The sequence below is a fragment of the Lissotriton helveticus genome, chromosome 9 (genome assembly GCF_964261635.1).
Source record: "Lissotriton helveticus chromosome 9, aLisHel1.1, whole genome shotgun sequence".
NCBI classification, from domain to species: domain Eukaryota; kingdom Metazoa; phylum Chordata; class Amphibia; order Caudata; family Salamandridae; genus Lissotriton; species Lissotriton helveticus.
The window spans coordinates 1122892875-1122920374 of NC_136070.1; positions in this window are offsets into that span (position 1 = coordinate 1122892875).

Consider the following 27500-nt stretch of genomic DNA (forward strand, 5'->3'; position numbering starts at 1 on the left):
CAACTGATTTAAAAGAGAACACTTCAAAACAGTCAGGGATATTGTCTATATTTGACAGGAAATGCCATTTAAGTGCTCTCTTCAGCTGATTCACACTAGCCTCCCTTTGAGGGTGAACCTGTCACTTCCGGAAATTTCCCATGACAGTGGCGGCAGGATACTGGCAAACAGTGGGTTGGATCAACTGGGGCATCTGTATGACAAGAACAGATTCCGAGCATTCAAGGACCTGCAAACTTCAGTTGACCTTCCTCAGTGGTTGTTTTTCAAATATTTGCAGGTCAGATATTTCTTTCTAGAATGGCAATGTATAAAGGCACTTGAAAGCTCAGACTTTGTCATGCGTACACTCTGTCTCCCAGACACCATCAATCACTAATATCTATCAGATACTGCACCAGTATAGAACTTATGATATCTTAAATTTGGCATCTAAATCGAGCAATCTTTTGTCAAACGGGAGAGGTGTGGCGCCGCGGCCAGGGCGACTGACGCTGGAATCTGGGGATCAGGGTTCGATCCCCGGCTCCGGCGGCAGGTTAGCCCAGCACCATGTGACTCTGGGCAATAGCTCGCTTAATCTTCCCGACGGCCCCCAGCGCCTAGAGACCCTTACGGGTGATTGTGCGCTTTACAAATGTGGATTATTATTATTATTATTTGTCAATGGACATTATTCCCTCAGATATTAATAATGCATTAGGAACACTGGATGAGTCAGTACATTACATCAGACTCAAACTGCAGTAATTTCGAAATATATGCATGCTATACTACACTCCTGATAGAATATCTAACTGGGCTCGGGGCAACAGAAGTGATGTGGCGGATAACAGCAAATGCCCTAAATGCGTTTTCGTTGCTGCAGATATTTTGCATATTTTCCCACTTGCGCAAGATTGAATTTGTTCTGGAAGGAAGTGGGTCAGGTTGCTGGGAAGTGGTTAGGTCTAGAGTTTCAATTAACAGAAAGAGAGAGATCATGCTTGGGTTTAAGCCTGAACCAGAATTAAGTTTCAGATCTCTTCTTCCTATTATTATAGTCACTTCTGTACTATGTATTGCAGTGGCATGGATATCTCCAATCCCTCCAAGAACAATAGAATGGTGGGCAGTAACAAGAGAAATATACGAAAGGGAGATGGTCCTAACCAAAACCAGAGGAATTTGCTGTATGTGAAAATTTGAAACACACATGGGGTCATGGAAAATGGTTGTTAGTATGAATTGCGATTCTCCTATTAACATAATCAGAGAATCTGGATTTCATTAAAGACACGGAGGCTAACATTATGCATACAACTTTTAATGCAGTCCAAGCATAGCCGCATATGTCACAAAGCAAAAGTTCCAACTTAGAATACATATGAATCAACAATAGCATGAATCACTAGGCAATCAGCCTCTTTTAAATGTGGTGACAATGAAAAAGGAAAAGTCCAAACAAATCCAATGAAACATCAAACTTGAAGAAGGATGACGGAAGAATACACCATCCACGATTGATCCACAGGTGTGAAATCAAGAAGACAAATTATCTGCAAGGCAAAGAAAGGTTGTTAATAAATCCCAATAAAAGTATTAAGGACAAGAATAATAAACAATCATCTAAATAACAATTCCTGACAAAGTAAAGGATGTAAGTAATCCTGCAAAGGAAAAGAATGTTTGTTTGTAAGTAAAAAATTCAAATAAGCATATCATAACATATATTATATATATATGATATCATTTAATCAACCACCCAGGGAAGGGTGGGAGGGATAATGTTAGCCTCCGTGTCTTTAATGAAATCCAGATTCTCTGATCATGTTAATAGGAGAATCGCAATTTCATTACAAGACCGGAGGCTACCATTATGCATGTTGGTAGCCATGTAAAACAACATCAGACATGTGAGAAACAGGTTTGCAATAATGATGAGCAAAGGTTCTAGAATTAGACCAATCAGCAGCCTTTAGAATATCATCTAACTTACCACCTGACCAGAATGACTTACTTGCCATTGCGCCTCTAATAGAATGTGGTTTAAAAATATTCAGATTGATTCCAGCAAGTTTTATGACTGTTTTAACCCATCCAGCAATAGAGGTAGAAGAAATTCCTTTATGGGGTTTAACAAAAGAGATGAGTAACTGAGATACATTCAAAGGACAAAGAGAGTTCATTCTAACATCATATTCTTTCATACATTGAACAACACAGAGTTTAGTGCAAGTATCAAAACGAGGATAGAAAATAGAATCTGACATGGTTTTAGTTCTTCTATGTATTTCAAATTTGACTCCAAACATATCGTAAGATCTAAAAGAAATATCTAGAGCTTTTAACATCAGAGACTCTTCTGCATGAAATTAAGCAAAGAAGAGTAGCTAATTTGATAGAAAGATTCTTCCTGTTGAGAAGAGAATTAACTGGCCAAGAACAAAAAAGGTCAAGAATTAAATTAACATCCCAAAGAGATTGATATCTAGGTTGAGGAGTTCTTCTAAGTCTGATACTTTTAAGTATTCTACAAATAATAGGATTTTTACCTACCGTTTTATTGTTAATTAGAGAATGTCCTGCAGAAATAGCAGATCTAAAACAATTGAGAGATCTGTAACTTGAACCTCTATCGAATTGTTCTCCAAGAAAATTAACTATATCAACAATAGGTGCCTCCACGGGATCGAAGTCCTTTTCCAAGCACCAACGTGACCAGACTTTCCAAATGTTGTTGTACCGGTAGTGTGTTCCAGGGGCCCATGACTCTCCAAGGAGAGTTGAAGCTGATGACGAAAGTCTAGCGAGATCGTTAGATCTCCTGACACCTTCCAAGCAAGAAGGTTCAAATTCCCTGTCTGAACAAGAGGGTGAATTTGTCCGTCTGCATCTATAAGAAAATCTTTCAGAGGAGGAATTAGGAAGGGAAAATCATAGGTTAGTTCTAGAACTGTTGGGAACCATGCTTGGGATGGCCAAAAAGGAGTTACTAGGACAATTGAGGATCGTTCTTGTCTCACTTTCTGAAGGAGTCTCTGGATCATTGCAAATGGAGGGAAGGCATAAGCGTTGATCCCTACCCAAGGTTGGAGAAAGGCATTCACTGCTAGAGCACCAGGATCGGGCATCCAGCTGAAATAAGATATCAATTGGGTAGTCAATCTGCTCACAAATAAATCTATTTGGAATGGGCCCCAGAAATGATTGAGGGAGTTGAAAACAGAAGTGTTGAGCTTCCAGTCGCTGTAATCCAAGATGAATCTTGAATTCCAATCTGCGCAAAGATTGGATTTCCCTGGAAGGTATTCTGCTCTCAGAGAGATTTTGTGTTCTAGGCAGAAAAACCAAAGCTTCTTTGCTAGATTGGAGAGGTCTTCTGACTTGGTCCCTCCTAGATGGTTTATGTAAGCAACGGCAGACATATTGTCCATTTTCAATATGACTGATCTTCCTTGAAGAAAGCGTTTGAAGCTCATTAGAGCATAAAGTCCTGCAGTTAATTCTAGATAATTGATGTGGTGCAGGGACTCTTGTTGGGACCAAATTCCACCAGTGTTCTGGTTCTGTAGACAAGCACCCCAGCCATGAAGGCAGGCCTCCGATTCTAGAATAAAATCTGGTGCTGAACCAAAGATCGCTCTCCCATTCCATGCATCTAGTTTGTCTAACCACCATGTTAGTTCTAAGATTGCATCTGGGTTTAAGGACATTCGATCTCCGTACCAAAGACCTGACCTGAGAGCTCTTGCTTTTATTCTCTGAAGGGCTCGATTATTCAGTGGTCCAGTAAAAATGGCCTGAATGGAGGAAGATAGAAGGCCTAGAGTCTTTCTAGTTCTCTTAGGGAGAGATTTTCTTGTTTCAATACATGTCTTATCTCCTTTCTTATTTTGGCAATCTTCTTGGGAGGGAGAAGGAGAAGACATTCTGTTGTGTCTACTGTGAAGCCCAGGAACTCCATCTTCTTTGAGGGGACTAGAATGGATTTTTCCCCCGTTTATGATGAAACCCAGACTTTCTAAGAGGTCTATAACTGTCTTCAGATCTTTGATGATTTGAGCATAGTCTTGAGAAAGAATCAGGATGGTGTCTAAGTAAATGATGAGACAAATCCCTTTTTCTCTTAGACATGAGGCAACTGCTCTCATTACCTTGGTGAAACACCATGGGGCAGAAGAGAGGCCGAAGGGAAGAGCCTGAAATTGAAAGAGATGGTTTTTCCAAATGAACTGAAGAAAGGGTTGGTGTTCCTTTGTCATGGGAATTGTAAAGTAGGCGTCCTTCAGATCTAATTTGACTCGCCAGTCTCCTTCTAGTAAGAGGTCTCTGAGAAGATGGATGCCCTCCATCTTGAAATGATGGTAGACAAGGAATTTGTTCAGTTCCATGAGATGTATAACCGGTCTCCAACCCTTGTCTTTCTTTTCCACAAGGAAGAGAGTACTTATGAATGTCATAAATTCCATGGGTACCTCTAGAATTGCTCCTTTTTTTTAGCATTGAGGAAATTTCTTCTTCTATGATTTTTTCTTGATCTAGTGTAAGGGGTGTCGGTCTTGGAAGAGAGTACTGTATTGGAGTTTGGGTGAAATCTATACAAAAACTTTGAACTGTGTTCAGAACCCAGGGATCTTGTGTGATAATTTTCCAATTGTGGTAAAAGAATCTTAGTCTGCCACCCACTTTTGGATTCAAAGAAAGGGAAGGGGAAGGAGTACTCACTTTGAGGGGTGGAGTCGGCAGGTGCTCCTCGTGCTCGGAATTCTCTGGAGTGGAAACCTCTTCCTCTGGGTGGATAAAACTGTGGTTAGTTGGGTGGTTGGTACCCTCTACCAAAGTTGCCTCTGTTTCTTGGGAAGGGGCGTCGATTAAAGCGGCCGAAAGACTGCCACCTTCTTCCAACCCTTACAAAAAGGTTGCTGTTGTAGTTAAAAACTTTTTTCATGTTTTGATGCTCTCTATCTAAAGCGGTAAAGGTTGATACGTATTAAATCTTCTCCAAAAAGTAAACCTTTTGGATTAATGGAGGTTTCTTTTTTAGCCATATCGATTAATTTTTGACTCATTTTATTGAGGACTACTCTTCTTCCTTCACAATTAAGTCCTGCGTTGGCATTTCCTAAGAGGACAAGTGCTCTTTGGCTCCATCCTCGAATGGAGTGTGTGTCGAGAGGGGAACCATTAAGGTAACTCTCCTCAGCTGCGTCGATTATTTTAGTAAGTGGACCTAGGATGTCGAGAACTTTATCTTGGCAGAGCTTAAGCGACCTTTCCAAGCCTTTGCGTGGGTCTCTTCCTAATTTAAAAAGATAAGTAATTAGTTCTGGATCAAGGTTAGGAGTTTGACAGACTTTACCTTCAATTGAAGGTCTCGTGCATTCTGCCCTCAAAAGATTGCGAGTTTCCCTTTCTAAAGGGTTCCTAATCCATTTAGATATGAATTTAGAAACGTGCTCATGTGGAGTCCACTCTGAGCTTCTAGGATGTTTAATGTTAAAAGGGGAGAACATTTCTTCCCCTAAACGGTCCAAGATACTATCTTTAGAAGATGAAGGACCATTGTCGTCATTCAAGAGAAAGGAATCAATATCTTGATCGTCCTCATCTAAGTCAAGAATATATTCGTCAGGAAATTCTGAGCCATCAATATCACTTGGATCATTATCTAGAGCACTTTGGTGAATTGTGCCGCGAGGAACACCCATCAAATTTGTGCCGCTAAGGACACCTTTCAGATTTGTGCCGCGAGGGACACCTGAGGCAAATGAGGTGTGAGGACCTCCTGTAAAATTTGAGGTGCTAGGACCTCCCGTGCTCTCTGGGGTATAATCAATATTATTACTTTTTTTATGCCTCTTACCCCTTTTTTCGGTGAGATCATTAATCTCAGCTATGTCCAAGTCAGATAGGTCATCATTATCATGGATCGAGGATCTCTTAGATGGCATAACTTGGTAGAGAGTAGAAAACATACATGATCTCATCTCCTTGGGGATAAGTTTTTGATGGCATCATTATTAAAATCAGATTCAACAGTAATACTGTGAATTGAATCAGAATCTGACTCAGACATATTTTGAATTGAAAAAATAAATATATAAGAATGTCTGAAGCTTATATAGAATTCTTAACCTTTCTCTATAAACTTTCTGTATATGTACAGCCTTTTTTTTTGTATATGTTTATAGTAATCTTTTCAATATATATATATATCCTCTCCTTTTTTTATTTTTTTTATTTTTTAATATTACCTTCAAATTAGTTTGTAAATATCAATGGGAGGGAGGCGAGGGTAACACGGATAAATAATTAGATAAATTCACAAAGCGTCGTACCTCACAAGGTTTTGACAAAGTCTAAGGTATTGGGCACAATTATGAACCTCTGGGAGATTGTTCTGAAAATAAAAGCGGGTCAGTGTGTCTTTTGAATAATTTGCGCGCAAGAGGAAAGAATTATAACTTTAAAATAAAGACAACTACAGGAAAGGAAAGCGGAAGCCAACCTCCGTAAATTGGAGGTTGGGGGTCCGGGTATAAGGAGTAAAAAGGTGTTACTCTACCTTATAAGATGGTATGTAAAACAGGTACATTGTATATATATATATATATATATATATATATATATATAAAAATATTACTCCTGTAGGGATTAAGGGGTTAATCAGTATATAGTAACAAATATAGATTAATAATAAAATACAAGTCTTAAACATGAAATTACAATATTATAAAGAGCTAAGTAAGGAGTTGACTTATCTTGATTGGAGCCGCATTTAAAAGAGGCTGATTGCCTAGTGATTCATGCTATTGTTGATTCATATGTATTCTAAGTTGGAACTTTTGCTTTGTGACATATGCGGCTACGCTTGGACTGCATTAAAAGTTGTATGCATAATGGTAGCCTCCGGTCTTGTAATGAAATCATTGTGGGCTCTCACAGGGCTTTTTCTTTTGCTAGGAATTATTGTAGCAATTTTAATATTGCAAGTGTCAATAGTGAAGTTATTGTTTCCTTTCTTTACCCTCCATATGTTTCTTATTGTCTGTTGTATGCTTACAATGTAATTACATTGGCAGGAGTAATCATATTTATTGTTAAAGTTTCTATATTCTGTTCCCAATGTTTATTTCCTTTGGGAAGAAATACAATTTTTTTAATGAAACCCCCACACCTTGTATCATTGAGGGCAGCCAACATAAATTTGTTTTGTAAAGGTTTATCAACTCCGCTATGACATTGTATGCCTGCAGGAGATGTGGGAAGTTGATCAGATTCACTTGGATGGGTATCGCTCATTTCACATGCCTGCTATACCCGCCGTAGCTGGTCGCACAAAATGTGGTCTACTAACATTATTTTCTAATACTTTCCCTTTAAAGGTTAAAACTTTTCTAAATACATCCTCATATTACCATAATATTGTTCTAGAGTATTATAAAGAGAGTTATTGGTTACTCATACATTTTTACAATAATAATTTTGATGGCAATCATGCAGGGATTTTGGATCCTTTGATTAAAAATATTGCCAATTTGGAGAACGTATATAATAAACCCTGTGACATAATCTGGCTAGAGGATTTTAATGCCCATCCTTGTAATAAGGTTAATACATCAGTATGTAGGCTAGTAGATGAAGACAGGGATTTATTAAACCCTTTTAATCATAGTGATTCTGGTAACACCTTAAATAGGCTGTTAATTATAAATATTCTCACAATTATAAATACTTTTGAAAACCTAACTGTCCAATTAAGCTTCACTTTTTCTAGTCTGTCCTACTTCTCGACGCTCGACTATGTTCTGGTCTCAGATACCATAAAGAAGCTCTTTACTCAATTTATTACCTACTTTTATGCTTTCAGTGACCACACTGCAATCACCTTTCTCAACCCATCTATATTAAAAAATTAGCATCCTGTTAATTTCCATATTAACCCAGTGATTGCAAGAGAGAATGTGATTGCACTGATGTGACCGAGAGTCGACACTGTGAAGTTTGTGGGACATATAGTCTCCAAACGAGCATCAGAGATAATGACATGTCTAAACCCAATAACTGATGATGGCATAATTATAGCATTTTAACTGATCCTACTGGAAATTAAGAATAATTTAATAGGTTTTATACGTTTTATACATTTTATATGTAATGGGCACCGTAAGGGTCCTGTTTGGTTTGATGATGATTGTGCCCAATCACTTAAGAACCTCCATATGGCCTTAAAATCAAAACCTAGAGACCGAATTTGGTCAAGTGTTTACGCCAGTTATACAGAAAGGCAAGGCTATCAAGGTTAAAATTTTTTAAAAAGGACTGTTGGGCAAAACTGCAAGGGGCCGCCTTATTAAATATCTGACTGGCCTTTTGGTCATTGATTAATGCGCCTTTCCTGAGAGACAACAAAAGGATGACAACAGACACTCACGTAGAGCAGGAAGCATGGGTCACTCATTCTGAAGGCCTATTTGGAAATACCAAGGGGGCGACTGTCCAACTTCCCGCTTTAAGTTTAGCTGGTACAGGAAGCAGTATCATATTCACTTTGGAAGAAACAAAATACGATCTTAATCAGTGTAAAAGAGTGAAGGCACCTGGACCCGATAATGTCCCAATTTACTTTTTTCTAGATAACCAAGATCTTTGGGTACCACTTTTAACAAAGGTTTTTAATAAAATTGCCCAAACAGGTGTTCCTTCCTCATGAAAGATGGCTGTTATTGTACCCATTTAAAATAAGGGGGATATAATGCTACCGAAAAATTATAGGCCCATATCTTTATTAGATTCTACTGCTAAACGAATGGGCCGGCTACTTTTAAACAGACTTGAGGAATGGATTCTGGAAAGGAACATTATTATCCCATGCCAATATGGCTTTAGAAAAGAAAAGGGTACAGTTGACCAGTGCCTGAATTTGAATTTAATTATAGCCAAATATACAGCAGCTGAGAAGGCTTGCCGTCATGGATCTGTCTGCAGCATTTGACAGCGTGGCACAGTCCAGGCTGTGGCACATCATGGTGGCAATGGGGATTGATCTACAGATTATTAATATAATCCATGACCTGTATGCTGGTGCAAATGCATGTGTTCGTTTTGGCAAGAAAGGAGAATGCACTAGACACTTTACAAACACTACTTCTTTGCCCCAGTCGTGTTCCAACTATAATTGTCACATGGAATTGAGAGCTCCCTAGATCAGTGACACAATTTGCATTGCACTCATCCTGATGTGGCATTCGGTCTGGCATAAGGAGACTCTTTCATTGAGTAGGGACATCATAAATGATGTTTTGAAATTAAAAGGTTTGAACAATATCAGTTGGCTAAAATATGTTGATTCCAACCTTAAAATGGTTGGACTACACTACCTTTATAAATATCCAATGATGTGTTTATTCATTTCTAAGAAAGAGTTGAAAATCCATCTATTGATCGAGTTACAGGCAGGGAGGCAGGAAATGAATCTTAAACTGTTGACAGTCAGAGCACATTACGCTGTCCCGAGTATAACATTGATTAATGTAATAATGTAAGTAATGTATCTATGTTACAAATTTGCAACATAGATACATCTTAATCAGTTTTCGCTTAAATTATATCCCTCTGATGTTAGGTCTTCCTCTTAAAATCTATGTGATTTCTGAACTGCCACATTGTCCTTGTGACAATAGATCTATCCAGAATGACTTCCATTTCTTGTTCTTTTGCAAATTCTATGCAGAAGAAAGGAAAAGATTTATTGTCCCCCTCATTCGTAAAAAGAATTTTGAACAGTGTTGTGTGGCTTTGTATTATCTACAGTTATTGACTGATCACTTCATATGTTGCGCTTTGGCTTCATTCTTTTTATCTGCTTTGAGGAAAAGAAGATTATAATCCCAACTTGATATTTAAACCTTAACTTAATCCATTGATTGTACAATAACTCTGTGTATATTCATGATCTATTATTCATTTTTAAAACACAAATAATCTTCTAATCTAAATCTTTGTAATACATTTGTGTGTTTACATGTAATTTTAAATTGTAATATTAACGGAAACGGTTGTCTTTGTAGAATACTTTCATGTCATCATTGTATTGGTGTAATAAAGTTGTTTTGACTGACTGACAACACAGCTAATGGTTTATGTTTTAGTTTCCAAGCGAAGCAGAAGACGGCTACAACATTCTTGCCAATTTGTTGAGTTTCCATTAAAAGAAGCTATTTCCATGAAAGTAAAGGGCTAAATATTATACCTAAATAATTTAAATTGCTTGTTGTTTTAGTGGATGTTCCCCTATTTTAAAGTGCATAGTTTCAGTGTTCAAAGGCCCGCATGTAAATATGTATGACTTTAAATAATTAACTTTTAGGTCCAAGTCCTGCAAAATAGTCCAGTTGCTGCTATAGGCCTTTTGCTATGTGAACAATCAATACAGCATCTGTGTATAGGAGGATTGGTATCAATTGCTCTCTCATTTTTGTCAAATCCTTACCTAGCCTTGTTAAATGTTGCATTATTCCATTTATATTAAACAAAGAGAGGAACAGGGCTAACATGCATTTCTGTCTCCCTCTTCTAAATCATTCTGTTTGGGAAGTTTTTTTCACCATGTGGGCTATATCTCACTGTGACTTTCAGGCCATAACATAATTGCTTTATTAAAGTAGAGAGTCCTAAATCAACCATCATATTCTGCATTATTTCCCTTGCTCACAAATGGTTAAATCAAAAGTACTTGATAAGTCATTGAATGCCATGTGTACTGACCCCTTTTTGGCAATCACATATTTACTTGTAATGACATGGAGATGTAATGCTTGTTCCACAATGCCTATGCCACATCTGAAACCAAACTGGGTTGATGAGAAAATATTGTTATCTTTTGCCCAAGTCTAAAAATTATGTCAGAATGTCTCGGCCAAGGATTTTTATGGTTGAGCAATAAGTGAGGTTGGTCTGTAACATAATGCCATTAGTTTGTCTCCCTTTTTAAAAATGGGGACTAAACTGTAAAATCTCCAGGACTCAGGAATAGTATCCCAGGCCCACATAGATGTACATTAGATTTAAAAAGATTGACTGGCACCCCATTAGGGCCTGGCTCTTTCAGTAAGGTGGACTGGTTGATCGTCATAACTACATCATTTAAATATATGGGGAGATTGTGGGGCTGGATCTGAGATGAAAAGCCTAGCTGTATCATCACTAGCCTATGGGTGTCTTTCATTGGCTGTAATACTCCAGTAAAGTGACTCACCCACTCATCTTCCAAAGTCAAAGATTCCACATTTGGGGTATTATGATCAGAATAAAACAGGTGATGTATTACCTCCCAAAACTTAGTGATGTCCTTCATCAATGAAGTGGATGATAAGTCCTCTCATGCTTGGCTTCTTATTTCCCTTCTCCTTTTTTCTAGTGTGTCCTTATATTGGTGTCTAGCATTTTGAACATCAACTAGGTATCAGGGGGTTGATGTGAGTGTGGACTTCAGGCATTTATGAACAGTGGAACAAGCCAGCCTAAACTATCAATGTAAATGTATTTCACGATTTGGCCAGTTCATAGTTAATCCAACTGCAATTGAACTACATAAATGGTCTAACTCCATTAATATAGTGGAGTGGCATGGATTTTCTGACAAGTAAACCAAAATAGACTCCATTTTATCTTTAACTAGTTTTGATTAAACTTCACCAAATTGACTTTATCCCACTTGACTCTCAGACCTTTATTGCCTAGGAGTTGAATTACATTACATTTTAGTGCGATGATCAACGCATTATGATTGCTAAAACATATAGGAGCAATTTTAAAATCAAAGATAACTGAAGAAACGTTTACAGATATTAATATAAAATCAGTAGTACTCCCAGGGGAACCAGTGGCATAACGGACACCCCCGCAGACCCGGCAGTGCGGGGGACCCACTCTTCTATATATGAAGAGGGGCTCCCTCAGTTTGTTTGTCCAAGGTGTGTGTCTCCGGGAAAGCAGATGCAGTTTGCAGCCTGCTTTAAGATGCTCTACGCTGACACAGGCTGACTCAGAAGTGAAGAGAAATAAAATAACAACTTTTGTTTCTCTTTCACTCCGAGCTTGCCAGGCCCCTTACAAGAGCAGAAACCCCCGTACCCCCTCTCACTCCTCCTCACAGAAAGTGTCTTACTCACAGCACTGCCTGTCTGAGAGGGGAAGAGGCTGCACAGAACCTATTGGGGCAGAGATAAGGTTGATACCTTTAATTGCAACAGACAAATATAGCCATCTGTTTACAATTTAACATCCTACAAAATGGCCCCAAAATGGTTCTGAAAATAGAACTTTATAAGTTGTTCGTTTGAATATGGCCTTTCTGTCTTTGTCAGTCAGGGGTTACCAGGGCAGCTGTAGAGCACACTTAAAGCGTTTTCTTCTTACATTGCCTTTTTAAAATATGAACTAATAAGGGGAAAATATACCAATCTGATTTTTCTAATTGTTGTACCGACCGGTACATTAAAATACAGCTCATGCCCATGTAAAAACAGTTAGGTGGCAACCATAGGAAGAGGATGTGTGCAACTGCAGGAACATAACCAGGACTCTACTTAGGGGCAATGGAGGAACAAAATGTAGCTGGAATATTGTATGAGTGGTGAAGGATGTGGAGGAGTGGTTGCAGATGAGTGATTCTGGTAGGTGAGTGCTAAGGAAGTGTGCCCACTCCCCCAAAAGGCTCTCCTACAACACCGGCCTTTTTTTCTCCATGACAAGCACAGTTGTGCCTTGCACAGGGATCTTGTTGTGTTAATGGTCTGCTGTAAGGGGACAGGATCAAATTTCTTTTAAATAGTTAAATGCAGGCAGTGTGTCCTCTGCACCCAAGGGGAGTGTGGAGTGTTAATTTGTAAAATATTAAGTGCCAGGGCCCTGACCAGGAGGCCACTGCAACTTGCACCAACCATCCATCCTGTCAATCCTGCAAAAGCAACTAATAGCCATCTCACTCGCCAGCAAGTGCTATAGTTCAGATTTTTCGAGGTCCTCAAAGCTAAAGGAATGGCTATGGCGGCAGATATTAGTAATTTTTAATTTATATTTATAAACAACCGTTGTTATGCTCATCCCTAAATTAGATGAACAGTGCCACCATGTGACAGACTGTCCTAAGTGTGGTGTTAACAATTAAGTGCTGGTACGGAGCACCGGAAACAAATTAAGATCTAGTGTTGAGCACCGGAAACCACAGGCTCAAATTAAGCAGTGGTTGTGTGGGGACGTGATACATTTCAATCCAAGGAGGTAAATTGAAAAGGTAAATCAATTACAAGTATTTTAAACGTGTTACCCAAATCAGCAATTGCCCATGCCTGCATGGACTATCACAGACATCTGCACTATTTTCTCAATGCGTTTTTTTATTGTATGCATTGTCAAGAATATCACTAGTGGAACTATCTGTAGTGTCCTTAGAAGCAAATTGTAGGGGGGTATACATTAGGCCATAGTTAAACTGGTGGCTGTACTATATGAGATAAAGTAGCCCCTGCCATACATTATAAGGATATTGCAACTCACTGAGGAGTCCCATGACCATATAGCGTAATGAGGCCGAAGGTGACTTACAATATCATTATCATCTACAGCAGTAGGTACTTTATTCCATGTAATACATGGTCACATCATCACCTTTTCCACAAGCCACTGAAATCTGGTGTGTAGCTAGTGGTGTACTAATAGCCCCCGCAGCACCCATGGTGCAGAGGGTCCCCGAGCCCCAGGATGCCCCATCCTGCACTGTGCACCGGCGGTGAGGTCCCTGTCCTTAAAGCTCCTGTCTGGGTACAGGGCGTGGGGGCCCATCTCTGTGAAATTTGCAGGGGGGCCCCCTTAGGTTTCGTTACACCACTGCGGGGAACTTCCAGTAAGTGTAGGTATGGTTTGGCGATCTGTTAGTATAACCTCACATGTAAGTGTTAAATCATATTTTAATATGAGTGTCCAAGGTATCCCCTAGCATTGTACATTTATAGTGTGTCCTGTTAACACCGTTTTCTATAGGAAAACCACACTGTTGCCTGTCTCCCAGGACATAATGAAATATTAAAATCCCCTGTCCACAGCAAAACAACCTCTTTACTCAAATACACATAATAATTCTCCCGTAAATTAGCCAAATCATCAATTATATCACACACGTTGATTAAAAACATTACTATAAAAATGAATTAACAAGATATTACTCTACCCTGCAGGAGATATCAAATAAATCAAAAATATGGTGAGGACCATTTAAGTGAAACTTGGGCAGTCAGTATTTGAATGGAGACAAAGATGTTAAGACCAGCCATGGCCCTCCCAGCCGATGAAGAAAGTGCTTATTGGATCAAGGTATAATAACTATCTATGTAAAAAGGTTCGGTCATCCTGGTTTCCTAGATCTATTAATATTATTGTTATTATTATTATTATTATTATTATTATTATTATTATTATTATTATTACCTTGTTGTTCTTTATTTGTTAACATTGATTGATTGATAGACTGACTTTGTTTCAACAGGTCAGTAAAACAACTGAGTGGTGCTAATGCACTTAATGTAGATGCATTTTTTTTTGTAAAAATGTATTGTCAACCAAACATTGCAACATTATTTGACCTACAATTGTACCACTTCAGGCTATATGGATTTGGAGTGCAGTTTTACTCAGATTATTAGTGCAATGATAGCACTGACAAAATAGTGTGCTGTATTGCTGTGAATTTTGAAAATAGTATGCTGCTTTGACTCATAACTTCAATCCCTGATTCTTTTCATCACAGAAACATGCATTTCCAAAGAAGAGGCAAATGCCGGATCTCTTGTGGTGCTGGTCTTGTGATTATTTTCTAATGAAATGTTTTATTCACGTCAACATTAGCATTAGAAACATTAAAACTAATTTATGAAAAATTGTTTTCCTCCCATATGTGCCCAAACAGAAACATTTAGGTTTTCCCTTACTTCAATAGATTTGTGTTCCACGATACACTGTACATCGCTTTATTCAGGTGGTTCAAATTGAGGTCAATTGATAGAGAAGGTGTTCTTGTCCAACAACCTTCTCATTTTCTCCTGCCATATGTAGTGAGATGGATGACTGACTCGAACAACCTTTAACCATGCCTTGAGTCCTTGGGGTCCTTGCTCTAGAATGCACCAATTCTTGCCGATCCTGCCTGCCCTTGGACCAGGCCCTCCTTCTTGACCCAGCCTTAACTAAGCCTCAATGGTTCTTACTTTACCCCTACACCCCCAACTTTCACCTAATCCGGTCCACAGTTTTGCCTTCCTAGATCACCAGAAAAACCATCTGCAGAGGTGTCATTTCTATTCACCCAAGTCAGATCCAGTTGTGCTTGTGAACCTCCTCCTCCGGTGCCCTTGTCACAACTTAATAATATAAATGATACCCTTCCTTTGATAGATTCACCCCATCATGGAAGAACAAGGACCAAGACTCTAGCACTATGTCCTTGTGCTATATCACCTGAACTCATTTCACCTTGCAGAAGCTATCACCTCCCTGTTCAATGTCTTACTAGCTCTGTCATTCACAGCAGACCTCTCCGCACCTCAGTTTTCCCCCAACTGACCATCAGCATTTCCAACTTCATGGACTTTATCAAATGCAGTCCCATGAACTGCACCAAATACTTATTCCACAGGCGAATCACCACATAAGGCTTGCACACCCGTGCCTTGTACTCCCACAGAGTTGACAACTACTACCCAAAACACATTCCACCAAGGCCAAACCTATGCACTTTTGCAGCCTCTTTGCCCAGCCCTAACTGGTTGCCACCAAGCTGCCTTTCGGCCCCACCTACTTCTCCAAGGAGTGCTTGCAAATCTATGTCCCAGCAGTGAAACTTCGTGCAAAGAGACCTGCCAAACAAATCAAATCCCTATTAGTCCAACTCATACAGAATGTAATGCCACACACAGCTGCTCTTGCACCATCCGAGGCACTGCAGACAGTCACCCCATCACCAACCTGAAACCTTCTGAGGCTGTCAGTATATGGAAGGCATGAGTACTAAAGTCCATCACTGGGAAGCCTGCTGCCCTCAGGCATTCCAGAAGAACCCTCAAAGCCTTTCCAGCATTTACCAGAGAGCCATTCTCATGCTGAATATCCCTCTCTGAAGCCTATCCTCTGAGCTCCAGGAACCCTTACAGCTGAACCAACAGCCAAACTCTGACATCATCCATTTGACCACTGCCTCTCTCCCCTTCCGGTCTAGCTTGAGCTTCTCCAGCCATGCTCCCAAAACCCCCATCCCCACTGGATTTTGCTGATTGACATCCCCAAGCCGCCTCTTCCCCCTACCAGTTCAATCAATGCAAACAGCGCCGGGAATAAGCCCAACTCCCAGGCAGACACTCACACAACTCTGGCCTAACACAACTGTGTCCTGAGGGCTCAAATAGCGATTGGTCTCCTTATCTTGGGTGACCCCTTTTCTCAGATGGCAAGTTGACGCGGCAAAGCTTTCAAAGCCAATTAATTAGCCTTGAAGCATTTTCTCTGGAGATGGAAGACCCCTGAAAACTTAATTTGGATACAAGGGGATATTCTCAATTGGAACACCGAGCGCCAGACGCCGGAGATACATAGGCACGAAGTGCTTGTGCCTTGGACTCATTTTACCCAACATTAAGACGAGTAACGTCGGATACAGGTCATCTGTTATGAACAAGCAGCCATGCTGTCATAACAATCAAGGTGGAACTTCGTGAAGGCCACATACAGATTCCCTTCTAGTCCTGAAGAAGACCCCATTCAGGCGAACATACTTTTGCTATATTTCCAGGGGTCAAAACGTTGACGCTTAATAATAAGTGCAAATGATCACCCATACTAATTGAAAAAACTAGATTAATTCAGAAACTGGGAGGATACATATTCAAAAACACTTCACCTTTTTGTCTAAATGTTTTGTTTGAATTCAAAATTATGTGGTATCTTTGTATTGTGTTGTGATGTATATATAATTGTTGGTATTCACTTCATGTCATTTTGATGTAATTGTACTGTGTTACTCTGTGTGTTTGTATATATATAATTGTTCATTTTTTTGACTACATGATTTACATACATTTTCTAGAAATCTCAAATAACCACAGGATTTCTTTTCAATTTTTATGTTTGGTTTGTATGAGATGAATTGATATGTATTTTCATTAAATGTTAGCCCTACTAAAAGAGAGGGTCACAAATTGAATATAAGCTAGATGCTCCTTTGAAGCTAATAAGTGGCCGAACCATTCTCTCCTTAGAGTGCACCAACAATCAGCTGTCCAGAAACCTCCTGCTCAGCTACCTTCCACTTGGGCCATATCCCCATCTCATTTTCCCATATATAGAAATGCCCACAAATTTCCTTTCGATGGTCACCAAGGATAAAACACTCTCTATCTGACCCATCACAAACTCTATAATGTCCTCCTGCCCTTGGCCATGCCACCCGTCATTCAATCATCACCTCGCTCTAGACGATTTCCCTGCCGGTGAAACTTCCTCTTAGAATCTGCTACAGACTAATCCACTAATACATGTGCCTTCAGAGCCCTATGTATCAGAAGTTGTCTGTTACTCATAGGCCCACTTGCACCGCTCCCGGGGCAAATCTATGGAACCTCGCCACTGTGAACAAGAGATGTATCAGCTACTCCATTGCCCGGCAATGTGCCTTACATGAAACAAAATATAATTTTTTAAGCACAGCAGTGCCAACTCTTTCAGTATATGTAGCACCCATGCATCAGGTGCTGTCATCCTGTTCACCACTATTACTACCACTGCATTGTTGGAAACAAATGTTACTCACATAATATGGAGTTCATCTCCCCATAGTCTCACCACCAACACCAAGGGAAAGCACTTAAAAAATGGAAGACTATGGGCCAGATGTATCAAGATACCCTTTTGCGCTTCTCAAATAGCGATTTTTTGAGAATCGCTATTTGAGAATTGCAAAATGGTATGTATGTATTTTAGCGATTTCTTCAAATTCCTTAATTGCGATTAGCAAATTGCTAATCGCAATTAAGGAATAATTTCCCATTCATTTCTATGGGCCAGGAGGCCCATAGGATTGAATGTGAAATTATTCCCAATTTGCGATTCGCAATTTGCTAATCGCAAATTGAGAATAATTTCAAGGGTGCAAGGGTGTCTTAAGGACATCCTGCTGCCCCCCTGAAATTGACATGTGTGCGCATATGGCGCACATACATGCCCTAAGGGCATGTATGAGCATCACATGGCATCTTTACAAATTTCAAAAAGTGCATTTGTAAAAGAATTCGCAAATTACCACCAACTACAAGTTGGTGGTAATTTGCGATTTCTTAGCCTAAATTTGCAAAACTTAAATGCTTCATACATAGCATTTAAGGAATCGCAAATTGCGATTCCCTAAATGCTTATGCAAATTTTGCGATTCCTTAATATTGCGAGGCTTTTTTCTTGATACATTCCATTTTCCTATTTTTTGGTCGCAAACGCTGCTTTTTAGTGATTTGCAGCGTTTGCGACAAACAAATAGTTTGATACATCTGCCTCTATGTCCCTTATCCTGCTAAGATGGAGGCCATCCTTCCATACATCACTGCCCCTCCCAGTAAATCCAAACTCTCCCCCACACTGGAAGCATCAGGCTATAGCTACAATTTCCATATTACCACATGGACACCCAGTTGTACCCAACCAAGAAGCGCTTCTATATCCTAGGGTCCTTCACCCTTTTGGTCATCTGAATATTGTAATGAGGGCTTCACAACTCCCCACATCTCCAATACAGTGCTCCTGCAAAAAGCCTGCCCTAGGGCTACCAACCAACATGCCAAAATTAAAGTGCCCCAGCATTTTCCTCACCAACCACAGCTCACACTGCTCCCTCTGCAACACCTCATCTAGCAAACTGTTCAGGGCCACCAATGTAACACCCGAGAGCCTGGACACCTCTGCTGCTCTACCTTGTCCACCTGCCCCATGATTCCCACCACACCTTCTGCATCCACTCAAACTCAGACACACCTGTGCCCCAAAAACATACCCTGGGACCCCTGCCCCTCTTGTCCCCACTCACACCCACCACATGTTCCTTTATCCCACTAGCTGCTGTCTACATCTTGTCATACTCACATTCTGATCCCTGGTTCCTAAACCGCAGCTCTTGTCTCTACTGGAACACTTTCCATCATCCCATCAATGGTCTGTTGATCTGTCCTGTGCAACTCCCTGGCATGCCTCTTGCCCTGCTGTCCGCTCTGCCCCCACTGTCCCCACCGTCCTCACTTTCTGAAGATTCCCCCTTGCACTCTATTCCCAGACTTTGTTTTCCTAAATCTCCCCTGTTCACCAGATCTGCAACTGAGAATTCCTCACCTGAAGAGGGAACTCCTGCCCCCTCATTTCCCAGTCTGCCAAATCTTGAGGAATACCCTTTTGTACCCTGTGTGTCCAGTGGCCCTGTGCCATGCCCCCTGTCTGCCCCTCTCTGGGCTCTGCCAGCTCCAGTACTTTCACCATCACCAGCCTGGGAGCAGCTCTGTGATCCACCATGCGTACAGACATATTCCACAGCTACTCCTCACTTGGTAAATACTCTTACTGTCTCCTTTAGCGGACTCATGTGCCATCAGCAGGTGACCTCCACCCCCCATGGAACATCAAAATCCCCTTTTAGAGAGCGAGGCTGACCCAGGGGTTCTGTCCTGAATCTTAGCGCAACCTCTCCAAGTCTGAGACCTCCCTTAGTTCACTGGTGGCCATGCCCAACTTGCGCTGGGGCCTTCCAGCTCCTGCTTGCTAACCCATTCGCCGCTGGCGGGATTCCCCCGCTGTGCAGCGCCCCATGCTCATGACGAGGTCAGCTCATCATGAGCCACGGCGCTCTGGTGCTCATGACGAGCTGAGCTCGTCATGACCGCGCCCGTTCCAATGGATCGTTCAGCACAGCAGGGGAATCAGCCCAGCGTGTGAGCGTTCCAAGTAACGGGCGTGGTCATGATGAGCTCAGCTCGTCATGAGCACCGGAGCGCCGTGGCTCATGACGAGCTGACCTCGTCATGAGCGCGCAAGAGGCTAATTAATTGGTAGACTGCTGGGTGCTACCAAGTCCACTTTAACCCTCCATGCACAGCCCTTCCATGGGTTGTAGGCACGCTCTGCCTTCTAGCGGGCAGTTGTTGCCTGCAGCACCTGCTTCTCTCGCTTCAGCCAGTGTGCAAAACCTCAAAGTTCTGCTGTTCTTCTGGGACTCTGCTTCCTCTTCCGGCTCCCCAGAATCCTCTGCACCAAAGTGGGATACCATTAGAAGCCCTCCGACTAGGTTTTGTCTTGGACACCAAAGCACCCCGGCCCTCTCCCAACCCATATCAGGACCCTTGGGCACTGCATGGCTCACATTTGTACCCAGTCACTGGCAGCACCAGAACTCCTAGTCCAGTACTGGTCAGCCTCAAGCACTGCACTGCTGGCCTTCATCTATACTGCTGTGAAAAATGGAACTGGTCCCCCCTCTAATATGGCCAATGTCGCCCACACTCTTCTCACGTTTCTAGTTATGTTATGTTACGTCTATTTATTGTGCGCGCAGCGACTCCAGCCAAGGAGCGTCCCGGCGCAAAGACAAGGTAGCTCGTAACACAACGGGATGTAAAAAGAGGCTAATAAACAGCTAAAACAGGAGCAGGGACAAAGACAACTAAAACAGGAAGGTGTCACTGACAAGCATAAATTGCTTCCGTTAGAAAGGAGGGTCGCCTTTATTTTAATGATACAAAATCTGAAAGATCCAAAAATTCATTAGGTGAAGCAACAATGTAAGGGTGTGACCCTGATGCTGCAGAAGCTGGCCATTTAGGCTTTTGTCTTGGGAATCGGGGTTGCAGCTTCGAAGGGTGAAGGTTTGCTTTCACTAAAGTTTTCAAAATGGAAAACCTGTATATATATTTTTTTAAAGCATCCATGGCTGCTTTAGGAATTCTGACTGCTTTAACTAAGCTGGATGCTTTGATAAAAACGTCTAACATAATACCCGAGGAGCTAAAGGGCCTAATTTAGATCTTGATGGATGGCCACCTAATTTATAAATGACTTCAAACTGGCAGGCATTTATAAAGCATTGGCCGGAACTGCCACTATGGCAGTTCCTGCCAAAGACTTTTGCAGTTTGGTAGAGCTCTGTGCCAACATAACGTAACCCTGCACTAAACTCTTTGCTTTCTTTATTTTTCAAAAAGAAACTCCTGAAGCAAGACTTTCTTTTTTCAAATAAAAAATGTAATAATCTCATCACCATGAGAGTCCTCTCCTATGGCAAGGGGAGCATTTAGCAATTTTCACTGTCCCTTACTGACAGGTCTTCCTAGCGTTTGACAGGGAGTGAAAACTGGCCTCTAACTCCACCCTTCCTAAATCAGGTGGGCAGTACTTAATGTCTGCCTCTGATGGCCCTTACTCAACAGGGCCATAAGAGGGGTTTAATAATGATGATGGAGATGGAGAACTCTCTGCTGTGATTAAACTATGGTCTGCCTGCATTTAAATTGGGCAGGCAGACCGCTATGTTGGTGGAGAGTGAACACCGTTGCCATTGCTACAGAGTTCCCTCTCTGTCAACATATAAATTGGGCACACAGATTGCTCAGTTACTGATGCAAAAACACCTGCCACAACAAATGAAGCATTGCTCTTGCCTGGGTACTTCAAAGACAAATATATGTTTACTTGTGCTGCAGGCACTTAGATACTGGAAGCCCAACTCCCAAAAAGAATCAGATATTTTGCCCTCTAGATTTCTGTTTAGGTTTGCAAAGAGTTCATGAATATTTGGATATCACAGAGGTTTCCTAGAATATTCCTGCGAAGCTGCAACAGTCACAGTTTCCCAAGCGGACTCCTGAAAACAAAACTGTGCATTAGTATGTACAACATTGTGAAGGCAACTACATATGAGTAATTGTTCATAGTGTACATTTACACTTAACAAAACTCTTTGAATGAGTGTAATTAGAATATCAAACTTCTTGTTTCATTTTTTCACAAGGCAAAAATTGAATCTTGCTGTGCATTCTAGTACACAGCCATCATCTCTGGAAACATATTCTTGCTAGTCATTACTGAAAACAGACTGACTCATACCTTTTACAAGAGTACATTTTCAACATTTTCCTGGCTGGAAATGGGTTTGGGAAAGGCTTGTAAATACCCATACAGAGGTTTGTTTGTGGGTGTTCATAAACTTTATTGGGCATTCTTGCCCTGGAAAGCTCACTCTCGTGTCCGGTGAGAATACTTAAATGAACAGGCATGTGTCAGTGCATCTTATCATGAGTAGGAGACAGTTTGCAAATCACAGTCATAGCTTAACAAATCTTATGTGTAATTGCATATTCAACTTGCATGCTCTGCACATTCTCATTGATGGGGGATACTGATATCATCTAAACCTGTTCATTCAGAACTAATGCTGGTGCAAATGTTCTCAACATGAAATACACATTGCTTTTTCTTCCCTATTCATAAGACAGGAAAATAAATGTTAAGCACCAAAGCGCTCTAGCACATAAAGTGAGCACTTTAAGTTTTAATTTAAAGGACAGAGTAATATCATATAAGATGAGGAGTCGAAGCTCTAAGTTAAGACACATGCTTGGCCAAACTTGTGGACGGAATGGTGTCTTAAGTATGCGCTGCCTTCATCTGAAAGTGTAGCAACAAATCTGGACATAAGTAAAATATAATAAGGAGCAAAAACACAATAACGTACACAAAGCAACATAGCAACACAGGCCACAACAAGAAACCAATCAAAACAGAATAGCAGACTACAATTGCAGCACAACACAAACAAATGAAATTAAAATAATGCAGCAAAAACATACCACTACCACAACAAAATCCCACACAAGAAATATGCACAGGCATTCTAGTCACACATTACCACCTTAGGATCCTGTTTTCATACTACAATTGTAAAGGTTCTTTGGGGCAAACACTGCCTAAACTTATAGGAGTTCATAAAAGCAGGCTGCTCTTCAGTTGAAGTAGACTTTATTTGCCTGCTGCGCGCTCGCGTGACTTGCTACTACCACCTTGCTGGTTTTAATATTTTAAAAATACTTGTACTATCGCGCTGCTTCGATTCTAGGACGCAGGCGCTTATGATCAGTGTGGACATCCTTGGGGGCGAGAATTAGAACTTACCTGCACTATAATCGTTCTTTCATCCGCACTTTGTGGGATTTAGGCCGATCCAGGGCTTGTGGGGACCGTATTGTGGCGTTTTGGCCGCCATCTTGGGTGTGGGTAGCCAGGAGGTGCCGATTCACAGGCGCCATCTTGGGTGAGGGGCCAGAGGTTTTCCTCGCAGGACTCCCACGCTCGGAGGAGTTCATAAAAGCAGGCTGCTCTTCAGTTGAGGTAGACTATATTTGCCTGCTGCGCCCTCGCATGACTTGCTACTACCACCTTGCTGATTCTAATATTTTAAAAATACTTGTACTATCGCGCTGCTTCGATTCTAGGACGCAGGTGCTTATGATCAGTGTGGACATCCTTGGGGGCGAGAATTAGAACTTACCTGCACTATAATTGTTCTTTCACCCGCACTTTGCGGGACTTAGGCCGATCCAGGGCTTGTGGGGACCGTATCGCGGTGTTTTGGCCGCCATCTTGGGTGTGGGTAGCCAGGAGGTGCCGATTCACAGGCACCATCTTGGGTGAGGGGCCAGAGGTTTGCCTCACAGGACTCCCGAGCTTAACGGCATTTAAGATGCATACTAGTCAAGCGCGCAGCGCATGCGTGCAGCCCCGGAGGTGCGCCAGAGGTAAGCCCGTTTGCGCCCGTTCGCGCACAGGTCGCGACTAGCGCCAGTTATACTGCTTCTCACGTCTCTTCCCATCAAGCATTATCCAGGGCAGAGCTTATTCAGCTCGGCCAGCACCACAAGGTGAGCATCCTTCCGGACACCATTATCAGTGGTCCCGGGGTGTTATCCTGCGGCCTACTTAACGTTCGATCCCTCTGTAAACATCACGTGGAAATAGCACTCCTTATCGAATCCTATGGGTTGGATGTGCTCTTTCTCACTGAGACATGGACTCGAGTGGATAGTGAGATTGAGCTTGGATTGGCCTGCCCCCTGGGCTTTAATATCAGGCATATTCCTCGCTCGGGGAGTAGAGGTGGAGGCCTACGGTTCATTTGTAGAGATACATTGGTCATGTCTCAGTTTGAGATCAAGGAGGTTCAGGGTTTTGAACTTGTGGGCTTCTCTCTTGAAGTGCAAAAAGGAGTCTTGCACTCTGGGCTGTTATGTTATAGACCACCTGGTAACGCATTATTACTTTACCTGAGCTGATTGATCTTGTTTATGATCTCTCTAATACACATGCCAGGTTAATAGTCTTGGGGGATTTCAATCTGTGGCCAAATGGGCCATCTGACACAGCCTATAGAGATATGTGCCAGGCCTGCAGCAATATACCGCTGCAGCAGCTGGTACTCGCCCAGACTCATCTGAAGGGTCATGCTTTGAACTTAGTCTTTGCGGATGTCACTCAGGTCACGATCAAGGACATAACTACCCAATGCTGGACGGACCACGCTCTCGTCCATTTCTCCCTATACCTTCCTGCTGACCCTTTGAGAGATAACAGCTCGGGTTCCACCAAACTCAGTAGGCAATGGTCTAGACTTCTGAAAAACCTCGGTTTACCAACTTTGCTACCGGTGGGCTTTTCTTTGGGGGAAGATGTGGAAGAGAGCTATTTAAGTCTGTCCCAACAAATTACCAATTCCTTGGACATAGTAGTTCCTCTGCGGAAAGCTAGAGATCATCATAAACTTGCCATGCCTTGGTATTCCAATGACCTTCTTCAGCTAAAGCTGCGATGTAAACAAGCAGAAAGAGCTTGGAGGAAGTGTTATACAGAGTCAGATAAATCCCTCTTTAAACAATCGCTTTCGGACTATAAAGCACAGATCAAGTGCGCCAAAGCCAAGTATCTCGAGGATATGCTGATGCAGGCATCAAACAAGTCGCAGACTTTATTTAAAATTGTTAACGATCTTTCTCACCCGGCTTGTGCGACAATTAACACCTCAGCTTCTCAGTCCCTATGTGACTCCTTGGCAGCTGCATTTGAAGACAAGAACACTACCATCTTGAGTGGACTCTCCAGCTCAGGGACTCCCTGCCTACAGCCTTTGGCAGCTCCAGAACCTTTAGCCATTTTAGGTAATTTAGAAGAAAAGGCAGGTCAACCTCGGCTGGACAGTTTTACTCTCCCTTCCTTTGAGGATTTCTGTATAGTGGCGAAAGGGGTGTCTTCGGGCTCTCCGATGGACCCGTTGCCCCATAAATTCTGGAAGCTGTTCCATGAAGAACTTTTCCACCCACTATACTCTATCTGTCACCAGTCCTTCAGTACCGGCACGGTCCCGGAATGCTGGAAACTAGCAGTGGTTTCTCCTCTTTTGAAGAAGCCTATATTGGATCCTACCTGCCCGGCGAATTATTGACCAATCTCGCTGCTCCCCTTTCCTGTTGAAATCATATAGAAACTCGTTACCCGGTCTCTGTCCAGCTTTCTGGAAACTAACACCTGTCTGGACGTGGCTCAGTTCGGCTTCCGGCCAGCTCATGGCACAGAATCTGCGCTGGTGGTCGTCTTGCACTATCTTCATTCGCGGGTCGACACTGGCCGGGCAGCTTTTTTAGTACTGCTCGACATGTCGGCCGCGTTCGACACGGTCAGCCACGCCACTCTCATCAGTAGACTGGAAGAGATTGGGGTAGTCGGGTTGGCATGGGATTGGCTAGTCTCATACCTTAACAACAGACACCAGGTGGTGGCCTTGCCGCCTTTTAGATCAGGCATCAGAGGAGTAGGGCAGGGCGTGCCCCAGGGCTCGGCAATCAGCCCTATTCTATTTAACCTGTACCTTCGTCCTCTGATTAGCTTGATCAAATCCTTCGGTATTTCGGTAATTAACTATGCCGATGACACGCAGCTTGTCTTCTCTTTTGAAGGCAAAGATGCTGTGTCTAAAGAGACTTTTCATCGCTGCATGACAGCTACTGCGGACTGGTTGCGATACAATTCCCTCCAGTTTAATGGTTCTAAGACGGAGGTGCTGTACTGCTCTACTGACCCCATCCCACGCCCTTTGCCGGAAGACTTCTGGCCAACATCTTCTTTGGGCACGGTGGCGGCGGCGGACTCTGCTCGCAACCTGGGGGTTATGTTTGGCCCTAATTTACAACTGGATGGTTTTTTCAATAAGACGATTACCACATGTATGACGTTGCTCCGCACTTTGCGCAAGATTCTTCCTTCCTATGCTCCCAGTGCAGATCAGACCAGAGGTAGTGCGTAGTATTATCCTTAGCAGGCTAGATTACTGCAACGCACTGCTTCTGGGTGCCCCTAGTACTTTAATTAGTTAGCTGCAGCACATACAAAATATGGCAGCTAAGCTTGCCCTCTCTCGATCGCGCTCAGCCTCCTCCTCTCTGGCGTTAAAATACCTTCATTGGCTGCCGTTCCAGCAGCGCATCTGTTTTAAAGCATCCTGCCTAGTCTTCAAGGCCCTTTATGGGCAGGGACCGGTTTTACTGCAAAAGCCTTTTTCATGGTATTCCACAGCCAGACCTCTACGTTCTTCTTCGGCATGTCTGGTGGTAGTCCCTAGAATCCAGAGGATACGAATGGGTGGCCGTTCCTTTGGTTTCACGGCCGCCAAGCTTTGGAATTCCCTTCCTCTGTCTCTAAGGAGTCTGGGGGAACTTGCACCCTTTAAAAAGGGTTTGAAGACTCATTTTTTCCCCAGGGCAGGGTAATTTTGCGTTTCTGTATTGGTCAGGTAGAGTCAAAGCGCCAGGATACCCTTTGGGTGACAGTTTGCGCTATTAAAGTATGCGAAACATACATACATACATACATCACCAACAGCAGCAGTCACTAAATGGCTTTAGTTTGGTTCACATTCTCTGACACAGTTGCAGACTGACTAGTGTCATAAGCCACATCAGTGATATTTTACCACATTAGACAGTGGCATATGTGTTGTCGATGAACTTTAAAGATCTGTGCTGCTATTGGCGAAAATATAAACAGCATTCGAACATCTAAAGTAACTGAACAACATAATTAAAAGGTGTCAAGGCATAACACAGTCTAAAAAGAGTGCAGTACAACAACAACAGTCCACCTCAAACATTCATATTGAAATACTGCAGAATAAAATCGCAGCAGCACATAAAACAACAGGACACATCACAACCCCAACAAATATGCATCTTGTCTCACATTTCCACCTCCAGATATGTGTGTTCACATCTAAGAGGAAAAAGTTGTTTGTGTCAAACACCACCTTAACTTGCCACCAAGTACTTAATATAAAAGTAACAAGCATTTGTAATGCAATAGGTCTCACATTACTGAAAGTTTGAGCTATTGCAATTGCAAATAAT